Source organism: Triturus cristatus, chromosome 4_1, assembly GCF_964204655.1.
Source record: "Triturus cristatus chromosome 4_1, aTriCri1.1, whole genome shotgun sequence".
Classification (NCBI taxonomy): domain Eukaryota; kingdom Metazoa; phylum Chordata; class Amphibia; order Caudata; family Salamandridae; genus Triturus; species Triturus cristatus.
The window spans coordinates 780,559,958-780,577,695 of record NC_140585.1 but is presented as its reverse complement, the minus strand read 5'-3'; positions in this window follow the sequence as shown (position 1 = coordinate 780,577,695).

Here is a 17,738-nt window from a genome sequence, read left to right as displayed (position 1 = left end):
GCAGGAGCGCGGGCAGCTGCACCACGCCCCAGCGCCTCTGCGCACTGTGTTTCTGCTGCATGGGCAGCCAAGGCGCCAGTGAAAGGCCCACATCTTACGCCCTAACCATTTGGACATAGGGCATGTGAGCCCCAGTAAAAGACCAGTTGGCCTGGGGTCAGGTTTATGTTGGTAGGGCACAAAGCCCTAATGTGATGTCTACTGCATGATGTGATTTATGCCTACTGTTATTGTCTCAAGGTGATACCTAATGCGTAATGTGTTTATGCTTATGAGGTTATTACATATTGTGTTTATGCTGGTGAGGCCTAATGCGTAATGTGTTTATGCTAATGAGGTTGGGGCTGATGTGATTACACCTAATGTCATGTTATGATATTTTGGGATGGTGTCTAATGCTAATGTGATAATGCTGAGGTCATTATGGTACCAGCAGTTATTGGCCTGGTCCTGTATATAATCCTCTGTGAATATTGCCTAGTGCCAGTTGGCACAGTGTGTATTGTGTGATTATGATTCTAATGTGTTTATGATAATACAAAGGCTATTTTTGATATAACCTTGTGTGGAGTTTCTTTTGTGGTGTGCCTAGTGTGTTGCTGCTGTGTGTTGCGCAAACGCTTCACACATTGCCTCTGAGGTAAGCTTGACTGCTCGTACCAAGCTACCAAGGGGGTGAGCAGGGGTTATCTTCAACTTGTAACTCCCTTGCCCTGACTAGAGTGGTGGTTTCTGCCCTAGCCAACCAGAAATCCCATTTCTAACACAGCCTTCCAGCTGTACGGAAATATACCCATCTTAGATATGTCTGTAAACACTTTAAAAAAAAGAAAGTTCCCCACCACATAGGATTAATCTTATTCACAATTGTGGGAATATTATCAGGCCGATCTGCTTTGGTTAAGTTTAGGGTTGTTATGAGCTTAACTATAGATTGGGCAGAGAAACACTCCAATGCCTCCTCCCCTAATTTAGGCCACTTATCCCTCTTGTTTTCCTCTCTGGCCTTATAAATATTGGTTTAAAAAGTTACCCAAACAGATTCTGGAACTGTACACCTGACTGGGGAAATGGCTTTACCACACCCCCACTGGCCTAACCTCCAGAATTTTCTCTTATTCCTGCCTTGGAGTGTGCTAATCATAAGGTCCCAATTTGAGTGATAACAGGCCTGCTTCTTAGCACCACGGTGCTAAGGGCAATGCTTTGCATGGCAAGGGGCCGTCGACTGGTCTCGCACACACACAGAGCACTAAGTGAAGATCTCCCAGCGGGGACCCTCCCAGTAAAGACAAGATAGGAAGAAGCAATAGATGAACCCCTGACAGATCGGGAGTGGTTGAAAATACACGGAGTCAAAAGGGTGAGCTCCAATTAAACTCATACAATACAATACCATACACCAGGCATATCTAACTCCGCTGACCTTAAGCAAAATTGACCCTGATCTTAAAAACTCATGCCCTAGATGTGGTCAAACAGAAGCACATTTCATTCATATAATGTGGGAGTGTCCATCACTTGTACAATACTGGGAGAATATAGTAGATCGAATACACATTGCCACAGGGTGGATAATTCCCAAGACAATACGGGTTGTAATATTGGGGCTGCTACCTACGCCCAAATCCAAAAAACTTAGCAGAAGGTTTGTGCTAGAGGGTGAAGTTTGATGAAGGGAGAAAAGACAGGGAATGCACATCGTAAGCAATTATGCTAGCTCCATGTGAGGCCAACAATGACTCTTGAGACCAAGACACAACAGGGGAGTTTGTATGGTTATGTTGGTACAGACATTATGGCAAGGAAAAGGATATTGTTAATTTTGATGACATTAAAAAAAAAGTATGGTAAAGGAAAATGATTACAGAGAACGTGGGAGAGGGTGGAAGGGGAAGCACCACGACGGTGCTGTAATAATCCTGCCTTGCTTAGATACTGAAAATGCCAATAAAGATGTTTTTTTAAAACAGTCTGCTCCTTGGTCTTAACCAGGTCCTCATACTCCCTTTTTTTCTTCTTATCTTTCTTTTTTTACAATGAATCTTATTTGTGGAATTCAGGGAGCGTCTGACCCTTTCTACTTTTGTTAACTCCCTCGTAGCCAGTAAGCACTCCTTGTCAAAACCACGGCTGTTTAGCAGACCAACAGGGCTTTCCTTTTTAATCTGCTCATTGCATTACTGTACTAATGGCATTAGGCGTCTAACTACCTCAGCAATGGTTTTAGAATACCAATCCAGGATAGATAAGCCAGCGTCCCACCTACCTCCAGCTCATTGAGGACTTGATACTGTGTCAACTGGGCCATTTGCCCTTCATCTATTCTTGTAGTTAAACATTTAGGAAAAGTCACTTCCATTGGGATCACCTGCTCCCTAGGAGGTGTAGCAGCAGCTAAGGCCACTTTCAAGCAACAATGATCACTGCCCCTCATTCTCAACATCTTGAACCACGTGCAGAAGTCAAAGAACCACGCCTGTATAAACATGTAATCTATTGGGCAATGCTGGTGATCCAGCGGTTTACCAACAACAGATACTCTACTACCATATACTCACCTGGGCCCATCAAACACATAATTGAGTAAAACCTCTGAGTTGTCAAGTTTATACGTTTTCACAGAAGTTCTGGATTAGTCTAGGATACCTTCACTAACCCTTCACAGATCAACAAGTTCTTTCCTCTGGTCGATGGACCATTAGTTGAACTAATTGATGGTGATAATGACATTAAGCTAACTTATCAATGCTTTAAATTGAAATAACCACAGACTCCTTTAACGTTTTAAAAATGTTATCTAAACTTTGAGCATGTGAACCACTTCAAAAAACACAGACAGCCTCATTCGTTAGGAGAGAAAATTCAATTAATCATCAACACATACTTCGAACACTTGCAATGACTTGTGCTCAGAACGGGAGAGGACAGGGAGAAAATATCATCTACAAATATCATGAAAATAAAATTACCAAGACTGGTGTGAAGACCAACCCCTGGCCAAAGGGCTGGTAAGGGTCCCCCAGGATAGTTCAGGTGCCAAACTTCAGGCCAGGTTTCAGGACAGGATAGTTACCTCTGACACTCTCATGCTCCTCGAGATTTTTCCAGGAATCTTCTTTCTAACCTAATTAAATTAGGATAGAGGGCTCTGCATTCGGGTTCTTCATCAGCATCTCTCGCTACTCCGACAACACCCACGGCTCACAGCATCTCACCATCGACGTCTCTCTAACTAAAGGCTACCTCAGTTATACCTTTCGTTCAGGATTGTTCCAACAGTTAATGTTTCAATATCGTAAAAATTTGAAATCTAATTGGTCAGGCAAGGGGAGGATGATCATCACATCATGCTTACATGTCATCCTTTTCAGTTAGCCCATTGTCTATAGAACCATCCCCTTAATTTTTATTCACAAACTTTATTTCCACTCGTATTCACATTACATTTGCAACATTTATAATAACTTCCACATATTCCTTCATTCCAGTGAACTTTTCACCACTTAGTTCCCAGGCCAGGACACTCTGCGGCCTTGGCTTGTATTCAAGTTTGTAGTCATCGTTCGGCATGCGCAGATGAACGAATCAATCACATGGTTCTGCTTACTTCTGTCATACTCGAGAGGCCCAAATGTGCTCTAAAGATAAAGTCAAAAGACAAATATTAGTTTTCAAGAATAAAGTGGTCACACTGTATACCACCCACTCTATTCCAGTTTACTTATTATTACTTTGCCTGCATTAGCGTTAGTCTAATAGCTTGTTTTCTTTCCAGCAAAGCAGATGCCATGCACGCGAGCCTTCAAGCCGCAATATTAGTGCCTTCTGCTCATGTGCAAAAATTTCCCTCCAAGCATTAAAACGTCATACTACGTAGATGCAGTTGACGCATGCGCAGTAAAGATTCCCCGTTTAGAGCACTTTAGTCCTTCGTTCATTCTGTTAACGTTAGTAAACACATTGCCAAGTTTCGCTAACCCTCGTTTTTATGTGGTGCGCATTAGTTTTACACAAAACAAACTTAATAACTGGTTAGTAAGTTAAAGGAGCAGATTGCGTACGAGCAAGTCTTTTTTCTACGAGTCCTTGCTCCATCACTGGTTCCTTCCTGTGCAAACAAAGTTTGGGCTGCTGGTATATCCCCTTAAAATGGGCATTTAGGCAAACAAAACCTCACGTAGAGAGGAATGTTGTAACATTTCACTTCTAACTTGGATTGAGTACATTCTGGAAAGATGGCATTGGGTATTTCATAACTCTCTAATATGTCAAAAACCCCACCCTCTACCTGCCCTGGAACAAGGCGAAGGTTCAAATCCACAACTAGGAGAATCAGGGGGGCAGGACTTCATGGCAACACCAGCAAATCTCTCTGGAACACTTCCCACATCTCCTTCCTGGACTCGACCTGATTTATGAAGACATTTGGAACTATTTTTTTTCTTTTTCTTTTTGTCCTCATTTGCCTTACCCTCAGTATGGGAGATTCCAGCCACCTTACACAACTCGAAGGCGTAAGTTGTTATGTCTGTGGTGGAAATATCTCAAATTCTGAGAGACTATCGCTGACTCCATCTAGGTATATTCCAACCTACAGGACCATTAACGTAACTAGGCTAGACCCGGTCCAAGGAGTGTTTATGGCATAATCATAGGACCCGGGGAAAAAAAAAAAAAAAAAAAAAACGGGATATTATCTCCACTTGATCAACAAATTCCAAAAAGCCACGTTACGTTTACTACATGATCTATTAAGGTCCGTTTTAGATGTTTCATATAAGGACGAGAGCCACCCAGAGTGTGATGGGGCTGTTTTCTCTACCCAATGTATACAAATTTGCCTTCTGGCCAATAAAATTGCATAGAAGAGGAAGGACCTTGCTTTGCCAATGATAGTATCTTCCAGCCCAAAGATGACAAGTGGTAGAGTTATTGACAAGGATGCATTCAAGATGGAATTTAAAGTATGCTTCACTTCCTCCCAAAATTTAGCGATGTCCGGGCACTCCAGGAACATGTGAACATCACATGCTCCAATAAGGTTACATTTGTTACACTTTTTTTCAGGGAGAAATTTAGACAGTTTCAACGGTGTTATATACGCCCGATGTGCTGAAAGTAGGTGATTTCGTCTTAACCATGATGGTTTGACAATTTTATGAAGAAGACCGAAGGAGTTTGTCCACATCTCTTCACATTGGAGGCCAGTCGCCTCCCCCCATAGCTCATCCGGGAGAAGAAACTCCCCATCAATTTCCTCCAGCAACTGCCAATACCATATAGCTACTTCTTTCCCTCCAAATGGTCGTTCCACTAAACGCTGCTCCGATATGCTAACCTTCCCTAAATGAGCATCTATGCGACGTTGAGATCTCGCCCAGCTTTCCAGTTGGATATATTTGAATCTAGAAAGCCCAAGTCCAGCATACTCGTATAGCTCATCCCAAGCTATCAATAATCCTTCCTTAAAAAGCTGACCCCATCTCATAATACCGGCCTGTTCTAATACGGAAGACAGGCTATCTCTCAGACATAGTGGGAGACCAGGCGAGTCCCAAATTGTGGCGAAATTAGAATAGTATGACAAACCCAATCTTTTTCTGATAATAAGCCAGGTATTGGTCCATGACTGTAAAAATTTTCGTTTGATTTTTAAAAAAAATTTCTGGCTCCCAAATTTAAACATAAATCCATCTGATGTTAAATTCGCCCCCGTTAGCATAGCTTTATACATTGACCCAGTAGGAAGATTAGATGGCGTTTTTAGAAGCATCCTGGAATGTGACATCTGGAAGGCCCATGCATAGTACAGTAAGTCCGGCAAAGCAAGCCCACCCTTCTCTCTTATTCTCCTCAACTTTTTCCATGCTATTCTGATGGGTTTATAGTTCCATATGAAAGAGTTAATTTCTCGCTGACATTTTTCTATTGTTTTAAGGTCAAATGCCATAGGGATAGCATTGAAAATGAACGTAAACTTCGGAAGAATACACATTTTGACCAAATTTACTCTGCCAATTATAGAAAGTGGCAAGTGAGTCCAAGATTTTAGAAGACTTTTGCTCTCTGTGTGTATTCTATCCAAGTTAGCTTGTCCAATGCTACCCACTTCTTGCGTAACTTTTATCCCAAGATAACGCATGGAGGTCGAGATGTTTACCCCCAGTTGTATATCTAATAGGTTCCATGCCATTATTTCGCTTTTACTCGAGTTGATATCATAGCCCGAGATATGACCAAACTCTTCTGCCCGCTTAATAACAACTGGAAATGCCTTTAAAGGGTCAGATGTAAAGACCAAGATATCATCAGCGTAGAGTGCTACCCGCCTTTCCCACTCTCCAAAGCTAAAAGATGGAATATTAGCCTCTTCACGCAAAAGCTGAGCAAATGGTTCAATATATAAGTTGAAGAGGAGAGGGGAAAGCGGGCAGCCCTGCCTTGTGCCTCTGGTTATATTAAAGGCATCCGTCAGAACCCCATTGACCAATAGCCTGGCTGAAGGAGCACCATAAAGCAAGTTTATAGTTCTGCGAAAACCCTCCCCACAATTGAATTTTTTAAGTACGTCATTCAAATATAACCAGTTGACTCTATCAAAAGCCTTAGTTGCGTCTAAGGTTAAGGTAGCTAAAGGTAGGGAAAAGGCTGTGGCAATGTCTATGGCCCCTATCAGTTCGTGTGTTAAATCTGATAATTGTCGGCCTTTAATGAATCCTTTTTGGTCTAAGTGGACTATAGTACCAATAACACTAGCCAGTCTTGTTGAAATAATTGTTGTGAAGATTTTATAATCGTTATTTAGTAGTGATATTGGTCTATATGACCCGCACTCCAGGGGAGATTTACCTGGTTTCGGGATGAGTACAATTGTAGCCTCCCCCCAGGATTTAGGTGGTAAATCTCCTTCTATTAGGATACCATTAAATAGGTCCCTCAGCACGGGGGTAATAACAGTTTCTAATGATCTATAGACCTCCCCCGGGAGACCATCTGGGCCTGCCGCTTTCCCTTTTTTAGATTTACTAATATCTTTTTTGACCTCAGCCTCTGTTATTTCAGATTCTAATGCCTTACTCTGTGTCGTTGAGAGAGTTGGAAGCGTGATAGCTTCCAACCATCTGTCTCTTGCCTGCTGGTCATTGGGGAGATCTTCCCTGTATATTGCCTCAAAAAAATTGAAGAAGGCTTTACCTATATCTAGGTCAGTAGATCTTACCATAGCCTCTCCCTCTATCTTGATTTCCTTAATATATTTGAGGGCTTGGTCTGCTTTTATTTTCCATGCTAAGACTTTCCCTGAGGCTTCGCCAAATTCAAATTGAAAAGTCTTGGTCGCTTCCCACCTTTTATTTACTCTCTCCTGTAGAATGTTTTTCAATTGTGTTTTTAACTCATCCAGTTTTTCCTGACCCTCTGATGTTACTGAGGCCGGGTCAATCCTTAGCTCTAGGAGTTTCATATCTTGCTCTAGGGTAGCTACCCTCTCTCTATACATTCTCCGCCTATAAGAGGCTCTATTAGTAATCTGACCTCTTAAAAAGGCTTTGAATGTTTACCACACCACCGCCAAGCCTGCAGAATCCCTATTATATCAAAGAATACTGAGGACTCAGCTAGCAGAAATTTCACCTCTTCATCTTCGAGCAGAAGTGTCCGGTCAAAAGACCAAGATGAATGTTTGACGATATTTTCAGAACTCAAAGTGAACGTTAATGCAGAATGGTCTGACAGGTGTGATGGTAGATATTCTATCGCTGTCAGAGTGTCTTTTAAGCAGTAACTAAAAAGAGCTTAGTCAATTCTAGATTTATGTTTAAAGCGACTTTTCCGAAAGGACACCCCTAGCCTGTTACCCACCCTTTCTCTCCACAAATCCTCCAGGCCGTGTTGTGACATAGTTGTAATAAGTGTTTGTCTAGATTTGACGGAACTACACTTTCTAGATTTTGTTGATTTATCCAGCCTGGGGTTAAGGACGATATTAAAGTCGCCCATCCAGATCACTGGATCTTGGACTGATACTAGTTGGTTTCTAACAGCATCCAAATGTGAGGAATCATCTGAATTGGGACCATAGTAGCCCACTAAGATACGAATCTGGCCATCCAGCGAGACTCTCACTAGTAGCCATCTCCCTGTATGGTCTTCCTTACAGTCTAAGATTTGAGCTTTTGCAGACTTTTTGAAAATGAATACAACACCCCTGATATTAGCGTTGTGATCTGTTGAACAGAATTTATCAATCCACCTCTGTTTTTTAAGCAGGGTAGTGGCCTCTGTTCTAAGGAGATGTGTTTCCTGGAGAGCTATGATCTGCGCCTGAGAATCCCTCAAATATACAATCTCGTCTATCTCTCACACGCAGACCATTGACATTCCAGGACATATAGTGAGTAAATGTCATGGAACTATTTTATACCCGATTTGGTAACATCTTAGTTTTAGCATGTAAAAAATCTGATTTTGGAAAAAAGGACAGACTGAAAAAATAAAGAGGGTAGACACATGAGGATTTTTAACTATATAAACCTTTTCCCCTCCCCCTCCTCACCCCCTGGAAAACCCATCCCTACTTATTCTGGCCTGGTGTCTGGCCAGATTTACGCCCACCTACAGCCCTACCCTTTGACCCCCCCGCTGCTATATTTTGAGATGAGAAGCTGCTATTGCCAACCAATATGAGTGCAAAAAAGAAAAAAAAAACCCTACGTAATTAAAGACAACCTTCAGTTTTTTTTTTAGGATCTATTTCATCTATTATTCCTCTTTTTTTTTCCCCCCTTCCTCTCACCCTTTCTCCTCTCCTTCTTTCTTTCTTTCCCTTCCTCTCCTCTCCTCTCCCCCTGATTTCACCTTTTTCTGCCCTTATATCCTTTCTTTTTTTTTCCCTTTTATCTTTTATCTTTTATCTTTATTCCCCCATTTTCCTTCTTCCTCTTTTTTCTTTGTGTGGTTTTTCCTTTTTAGGGGCCAAAAAAGCTTTGATACTACTAATCACACCGGAGTTAATTTGCACTCTGGGCCTGGGCATGTCCTCTGATCGATTCTAGTAGAGCATCGGCATCATGAATAAAACGGATATTGTGCATCTTATTGTTGTACATGATCCGTAGGAATGCTGGAAACTTCATCTGGACTGTGGCACCTAATGACCTAAATTTCTCCATACGCTGCCCCAACTCCCACTGTCTATCAAGTGTGGTTTTGGAAAGGTCTGAGCGTACCTCAAAGGAGAAATCCAAACCCTTCACTGTTCTAGCTTTCAAAGCCAGATTTAGGATTTTTTCTTTAAGTGCATAGGTCAAAAAATTAATTAACACTTTTCTGGGTTTAGTTCTGGCCGGGTTCATACGAAACGGATCTATGTGGATTCTCTGGATGTCCTTGTCTAACTCTTCAATTGTCTCTTCAAGGTTAAGGGATTCCTTTAATGTCCGAATTATAAAGCCTTTAAGATCAGCACCTTCCTTGCCTTCTGGAATTTTCAGAAGCCTAATGTTGTTGCGTCTTGAATAATTTTCTAAGACTTCGATCCTCTCTCTCATGTTATCCCCATCTCTTTGGAGGGTGTCTATTTTAGATCTATCAGTCTCTAGATCTGTAGTCAAGAGACCTACAGAAGATTCCAATACTACAGTTCTCTCACATAGGCCATCCACCTTCTGACCTAATACCTCACAAGTTACTCTTATTTCATTTTGGTTAATTTTAGAGACTGCAAAATCGTGTCTTATCTCCTCCCTCATTGCAGCAATAGAGGTGACCAAGGCCTCAAGTGTATTCCCTACTCCCAAATCTCTCTGACCCTGGTCTAGTACGTCCTGTTTCGACACCTTCCCTGATGCTGTTGCCTTTCGTGTTCTCTCATCAGGCATTTTATCTTGTTGGCTAGATGTTTTGCTGACAATAGCCGTCTCTATGACCGTCTCTATGACCATAGCCGAGTCAGGGAGGGTAGGTAAAAGGGGTCCCTCGGGCATAACCACTTCTAAAGATGGGTTAGAGGGGGAGATTGAGCTGGAAATAGCAATAGCATTAACGTTGGATATAGCCTGCTTTCCTTGCTTATCCTGCTGCAAGCTTTCCCCCCTAGATGCCGCCATAACCTATGTGATCTCTAATACTTGAAGCAGAGCTTTAAAGTAAGAGCGCAGTGATGGAGTTATAGCTCCTGGGGTTTTCAAATTCTTATTTTTAGACCTTTTTGGTTTAGTATTTTTTTCCCCCTCCTTTACAGTCTCTCGGTTGGTCTCGACTGGGCTTAAATTAGGTTCCTGACTTGTTTTTGGAGTTAGCCCCATGGTGCACTCTGGGAGTTGTGGTATAGTATCTCCCAACCTGGGCCCCTTACCTCGATTGCCAGTCTTGCTCCTTGTGGTTCCTAATTGAGGGTCTTTACTTTTAATACTCACTGTCTTTAATCCATCCTTAATCACGTCAGCCACCTCAACCAAGCCGGGGGAAAATCGTCCCAGTCTTTCCGGCTCCTCCAAACCAGCAGCCACTCCAGTTGAGTCCGATGCCGATGTCTCTCCAGTAAGGCGAAACCTATGAAGTACTGTGTCCCTCGGCGTCAGTTTCCCTCTTACTCTGCCGGCTGATACTGTGGTATGAAGCCCTCGAGCAGCGGCCACACGGCCGCGCCTGTACTCCACGGCTGCCTGTCTCCAACGTGGGAGAAAGGCTGGAGCAGGAGCAGGGGAGAGAGATTCCACTGACCAGCACATTCGCGCTGTCAAAACCCTTTACGATCAGCTGAAGACTGCCACACTCCGTCTCAAAGACACCCGTGAGTCAGAAATGTCGGCATAGCCTGCCGTCTAAAATGCAGCGGTGCGGGTTTCAGGAGGCTGCTCGGAGCGTGCGTACCGCTCTAGCTAGCGGCCGCCATGTTTTCCGACATTTGGAACTATTAAGCTACTGTACCGAAGACAGTCATCATACAAATCCAGAAAACAAGCCAAAAGACACCCACTACTTGATGATTCTAGCTCCTTTGCTGCATTTTGTCAATATCAGTGTCTGTAGGTCACTTCTTACCTGCCCAGGTAACATTTTAATTCCTCCTTTGACAAACTGCATAAACCCACTTCGGTGGTTTCAATCACCCACCAGCCAGGTCTCCTAGTAACAAATTATCCAGTTCTCCTTCCAAATTTAGGTAAGATCTGTCATTCTTATTAAGTTTTCCAGCCTATGAACATTCCAGGATATTACCCCGAGGCTGGCGGATAAGGCGCTACCTAGTCCACCTGCCCCCCACCCAAGATGAGACACTCTCCCTATCAATCATTAAACTCTCAAACCTATTGTGAAGTGGGATAGAGTCTATCACTCCCTCTCTTGGATTCTACAGAATGGTTACCGTTAAGGTACCTCGATTATACCTCACCACACGAGATTGGGCCGGGATTGCCTTCCCTCCATTTACCAAATTTAATTGTTCCGGATTTAGGCCAGCATGGTGTACCAGGAGGGGCAATTCTAAACGAGGACATTCTACCTCAATTGTAGCCACAATCCTAAGGCCAAGTTTATTAAACTCGCCAATATCCTCTAGTACCGAGTCCACAAGAATTGGGGAGCTAATAAGTTTTTTTTAAACTTTTTTACCTGCTTTGGATTGAGTGAAGGCTACATTCTCTATGTCCCTTGACATAACCTCCTCCAATCCCGTGCAGGATGAGAATGCCTTTAATAAATGTGATCTATTTAGAGACTTCCATTTATTTGCTTTTATTCTTTTATGGCCACTTCAAAATACACATATATAGCTTAACGTGCGTTCCCTACACACAGTCTTTACCTGGTCTTGGCCAAAGTCTATATCATGTTGTCCGTAGCGGACATGCCTTGCCCCTCAGACCTCTTAGGGCTTCTTACAGCCTGCAGGTGGAGGTGAATTCCATTAGAGGTTTGCTTGTATAACCTCTACTCTTGATCTTGGGACCAGCCTGCGTTTGGGCAGGGCCCTCCTTTACCATACATTTAACTTTTTTATTTGCACCCTTCTTACCTGATGCTGCCATTCTAGTCACCTGCTGGTTCTTTATAGGGTGTAAGTTTCTTCATGGCCTTCAGCCGCCCTCTGCTTCTCAGTAAGGGCTCTTAGCTTTGTACCCAAACTCCTTCCTTTCCTCCCTTTTAAATGACCCAAACGACAACTCATGCCCCACCCATGATTTGGTTTCCTCACCAACATTGGTCTTCTGGATATGTATTCAGTCGAACAACCCTGTTCCCCTCCTTGTGCCGGCAGCTCCTCACTGCCCACAGGTTGAGAGGCTATTGATCTTACAAGCGAGGGCATACAGGAGTTAATAGATTTTAGTTCACAAAGGAACTCCTTTAAAAGTCCAGCCTCCACTCTCAATGACTAATTTGCCACAAGAGAGGCTTCAAATAGTCTCTGTAAAGATCTTTGCCATAAAAGAAGGACGTCCAACATTGGAGAAGGTCCTGACAGTGAGGAGTTAATATTTGTTGCAGGGGTGGTCCCTTGATCCCCACCATCGATTGACAAACCATATCAGTCATGTCAGGCAGAACTCTCCTCATCTGGCCATTTACGGATTCTTCTTTGCTTTGCTTATTTCCCTCAACACTCTCTGTTGCTCCAGACCCCTCGCCAGAGCTCGCAAAGCTCAGCTTAGCTGGACGAAACAAACAGTGAGAGGAGGAGATTAAAAGGGGATGAATAACTCCCGGAGTTCCAAACAAATCCAAAGCTGGGCATCTAATGCCTTCAGGAGCCCACCCTCACCCCCATCGGGGTGGCCGCTTATCCCACATTTGCCGAGTCCTGCAATGCAAATGGCTTAAAAAAGCTTCCCCACAAAGTCCTTTATTGAGACAGCCAGAGATTTTGCTGAGGAATGCACTTTATCAACTGCAAGGGCACCCTCAGGTCCCTCTTGAAACCCTTTATCATGGCAAGGAGACTATCGTGTAGTTCCTAGGACCCCCCAGGACTTGCACATTTTGGATGATCCAAACTGAGGGCTTGGTGTGCAGACAGACTCTGGACACCCCCACAGGATGAGTCAGCCATTAGACCAGCCAGCTCTACAGTGCCACTACCACCCCCTGTATTCTACAGCGGTGTAGGTAGTTTCTGGCAACTACTGAACATGACAACCCTAATTCCTCAGGTATCGTGGAAAACAATGCGGTATCTTTTGCTCAGTCACTCATGCTTACTTTTCTCCTCAGAATACACATAAAATGATGATTGGAACGGTTTAAATAATTATTTATTGCTCAAGCGTCAGTCTAGTATGAAACATATTCGCTGCAACAATCAAAAGACAGGAGCAGAAAAATGTAATCGGTAGCAACAATATCCTAAATAGCAGATACATTTCTACCATAGTGCTAATAAGATGAATAAAAGCAGATTATATAAAACAATAGCATTGGCGTACACCTATGATGTGTAGCCTACCTAAACGTACCTAGCCTAGATATGTAGGTGAAGCATGTGTATGTAAGTGCTTGGATATATCCTAAGGTAGCCAAGAATCCCCGGGAAGTGCTAACCCCTCACCTGATGGTTCTGAATGAAGGACCCCGTCTCTGCGTCGAGGATGACACCCCCCAAGGGATGTCAGGTCTCTACCTGTCGAAGGCTCAGCCTGCAGAGTCTCGGTCCAGTCTCGAAGGAATTGTCCTCTCTTCCTGTAAGGGGGAGTGAGGGTCTTTTATACTAAAGTGGTCACTCCAGGGTTTCTTCTATAATCAATATGTTTTGAAAACAGTTGCTAATCCTCTGCTAATCCTTTTCTAAATAAACATGATCATGCACAGCTGGCTGTTGGCCATGGATGAAAAAAAGTGGTGACCCTTCTACAGAATGATTCTGCTGTGCCTGGGGACATGTTTATGTATGTCAGGTACAGGGTTTAAGATAGGGTACCGAGAGCGTGGTCTCGAAGAGACAGAAGTAAGCTACTAGGTAAAAGGTTACCTGTGTAAGACCGTTATGTCATGTGGATGGGACAAAATGTATATAATCGGTATGTACATGATGGGACTATCCTAAAGGACATGACAAGACACAAGGCCTAAAGAATCCCTTGTTGACGAAATGCTTGATGTCATCCACCTGCTTTTCTCCCTTTCACTGTTCCCAAAGGTTTGCCACCTTTTTTCTTTGGAGGAGGCATCTATAGACTGGCTGGTCACTGAGGAATATTCAGCAGTTTTTACTGTAACTATAATAGTTACTATTATTATTATTATTATTATTATTATTATTATTATTATTATTATTAATCAGCATTTGTTAAGCGCATAGATACCCTTAGGCATCCCAGAGCTAGCGACAACAAGCAGACAGAGTTAAGGGTTCTAAGACATATTCTGGAATAGCCAGGTCTTGAATTGCTTTCGAAAGGATAGATTATGGGCCGTTGATCGAAGATGACTAGGAAGGGTGTTCCATAGTCTAGAGCAGAGGTCTTCAAACTGTGGGGCGCGACCCCTAGGGGGGTCGTGGAGTCCTAGGAAGGGGGTCGCAGACTCCCCAGCTTCACTTGTCCCTGTAAAAAGACAGCTGTCCTGGGACGGCTAATTGAGATCGTTATCAGCTGAATGAAAGGCAAATGTGTTGGGAATCTGCAAGTGTAAAGGATGCTTGGGAGCAGTTCTAGCTCTTTGTGAAGACAAAGATGTGTGTTTTTTTTAGTTGAAGTGCAAAGAGTTAACTACTGGGCTAGGAAGTTATTGCTTTTAATTTTAACTGCATTACACAGCCCTTAGTGCCCCCAAGAGGTGTTGAAGGGACAGTTATGTAAAAAACAGAAAAATACATTACATACGCTTTGGTATTATTAAAACCTACATTTTGAAAGCACCATTTTATTGTAAAACTATATTCATGTTTTGCAACATTGTATCTTACCCTGTGTGTAATGCAAGTATAAAAAATGTACTTACATATTCACAGTGCTTTCCATCACAGGTTGTGACTTTGTAGCACTAAAAATACACATCACTGTTCTCCACTGCACCAATTAAGATTTAATTCTGTGGTCCTCTGGTTACACACAGACCGCTGCAGTGCATTAACTAATAGATGTTTCATAATGTACTACAGTCCATTTCCCACTGAGCAATAATTTATTTTATTTATTTTTCATTTACACTGCCCATTATTTTATATGTAGATACCTGAAGGTGAAAGACCTAAAAAACATACAGAATATTTTGGCCTTATTTATGAGAAGCTTGCATCGCCAGAGCATCACTTTTTTTGATGCTCTGGTGGCGCAACCATCTCAACCATACCTATGAGGCAGTGCAAAGTCACCCTGCATGGCTATGCATTGCCTCATAGATATGGAGTAATCAGTAAGACATAGCAGTGCAAATCACTGTGTTGCCTTACTCTGCATCAAGGAGGTGTTCCATGGGCTTTGCGTGGGGTTGCCACGCAAAGCCCATGGATTTTGATGTTGCCCCATATTTACAAAATCACGTAAACCTGGGACAGCTCCAAAAACTGACGCCTCTCTAGTGGAGGCGTAACGAGGAGAAATGTTTTAATTTCTCCTTGTTTTTTCCTCTTTCCATGTGTGCTGCATTCTGCAGCTCTCATAGAAATAGGAAAACGCCCCTCAGGATTGTTTTGGTGAAGGAAGGTGCCTCTTTCCGTACAAAAACAATTCTGCCTACGTTGGTGCTAGCAGCAATTTGGGAAGGGAAAAGAACTGGAATATTACAGTGTATTCCTGCCCATTCACATTGTCATTGGGCAGTGCTGCAAGAAGACTTGCAGCGCTGTCCTAAGCCAATTCCTCTTAAATAAGGCTGTTTGTTTTTAGCTGCACCTTTGGCTACATCCCTACACTCAATGACCTTTGGTTTGCTAAACACTTTTTAATACAAATTCTCCACCGTAAAAATATTTGCTGTGGTAATTGGGGGCTGTTAGAAATGGGGGTCTCTAGTTGGCAACGGTTTGCACCTTTGTTCAAGTAGGGATCCCTCCTAGGGTAAGAGGATACACTTCTGAAAACCCCTGCTCACCCCCTTGGTAGCTTGGCATGAGCAGTCAGGCTTATTTCAGAGGCAGTGTGTAAAGGATTTGCACATAACCAACAGCAATACACTGAAAATACTACAAAAGGACACCACACCAGTTAAGAAAAATATCCAATACTTTATATATTCAAAACAAGACTAAAATGATAAAAGTTCAACATACAGTACTTAAAAATATGCACTTTGCGGGGAGCTGGCGTCGGTTGGTTGGTCCAGACTGCAGTGTGGGACGGGGCAGTGTGTCGCAAGACTTACGAGCAGTGCCCCCAAGCCACGGTGCGGTCACGGTTGTCAAAGTCAGTGACGGCGTTGGTGAGACCAGGGCTGTGAAGTGAAGCGAGGCGGAGTGCAGTGCCCACAGGTCACGGTGCAAGTACCAGCTCGGCGATCGTCATCAAGGTTCCTTGATTCCAGCGAGTTCTACAGTTCTAGGGTCTGGACCTCAATATTTATACTCAGTTTCTCTTTGTGCTTTTGGGCAGAGAGTGCCTGTGCCCAGCCCAAACCAGTTCCATCCTCTGTGGTCCAGCTTCCTGGCAGGAGGTGGAGACAGCATTGTCCAAGGCAGACCAGACCCAATCTGGTGCAAGATAATCTCCTCCCACTACTATAAATACAGCCCAGGTCTATTCAGCTCAGCCCTGACTCATCCGGGAAAGGAAGGACACACCTTGACCTCCCCCAGTAGCTGTCTGATGAGAATGCACATCCCCAGCCCCTGTCACTCCAAAGCCAGACGGTCAATATACAAACCCAGCAGAGGCACACAGGATGGCTAAGCAAGAAAATGCCTACTTACTAAAAGATGCATTTTTATATTCTGAGTTCAGGCAAGCTAAACCCCATTTCTCTATCTTGTCCCAATGGGAAGATATGCTCATAAGATGTTATAAGTAAACTACCATTATCCTATGAGACAGATAGCCTTTCCATAGTGAAAAACAGAACCACACTGTAATTCACTGCCAGGACATGTCACACACACCAGTACATGCCATACCCTTAATATACACGGCACCCTGCCCACAGGGGTACCTTGGGCCTACCTTAGGGGTGACTTACATTTAAGAAAAGGGAAGATTAGGGCTTGGCAAGTGGGTGCACTTGCCAGGTCGACATTGCAGTTACAAACCTCGCAGACTCTGCAATGGCAGGTCTGATAACCCTTTTCAGGGCTGCATGGGTGAGTGGCACAATCAGTACTGCAGACCCACCAGCAGCATTTGATTTACAGGCCCAGCACCCTCAGTGCACTTTATTAGGGACTTACTAGTAAGTCAAACATGCCAATCATGGAAACACCAATCCATAATACAATTTACAATAGGAGCACTTGCACTTTAACACTGAACAACAGTGAGAAAGTGCACAGAGACACTAAACCAGCAAAAACAGAGTCAAACCTAGGTCAGAAAGGAAAAAAACAGGGTAAATATGCCAAAAGATGGCAGATATAACAGGGGCATTTATAGTTATCGACAGATGATGATGATGAGGAGAACCACTTTCTAGAAAATATTGTCAGAAGGGGTCCTTACACCTAAGAAGGTTTGACAAGGGGGTCTCAACATCAAAAAGTTTGAAGACCACTGGTCTACAGGCATTGTAAGAGAAAGAGCGGCCACCGGAGCGGGCTCTCTTGATTTTGGGTACAGATGCCAGAAACAAATTGGATGAGTGGAGACATC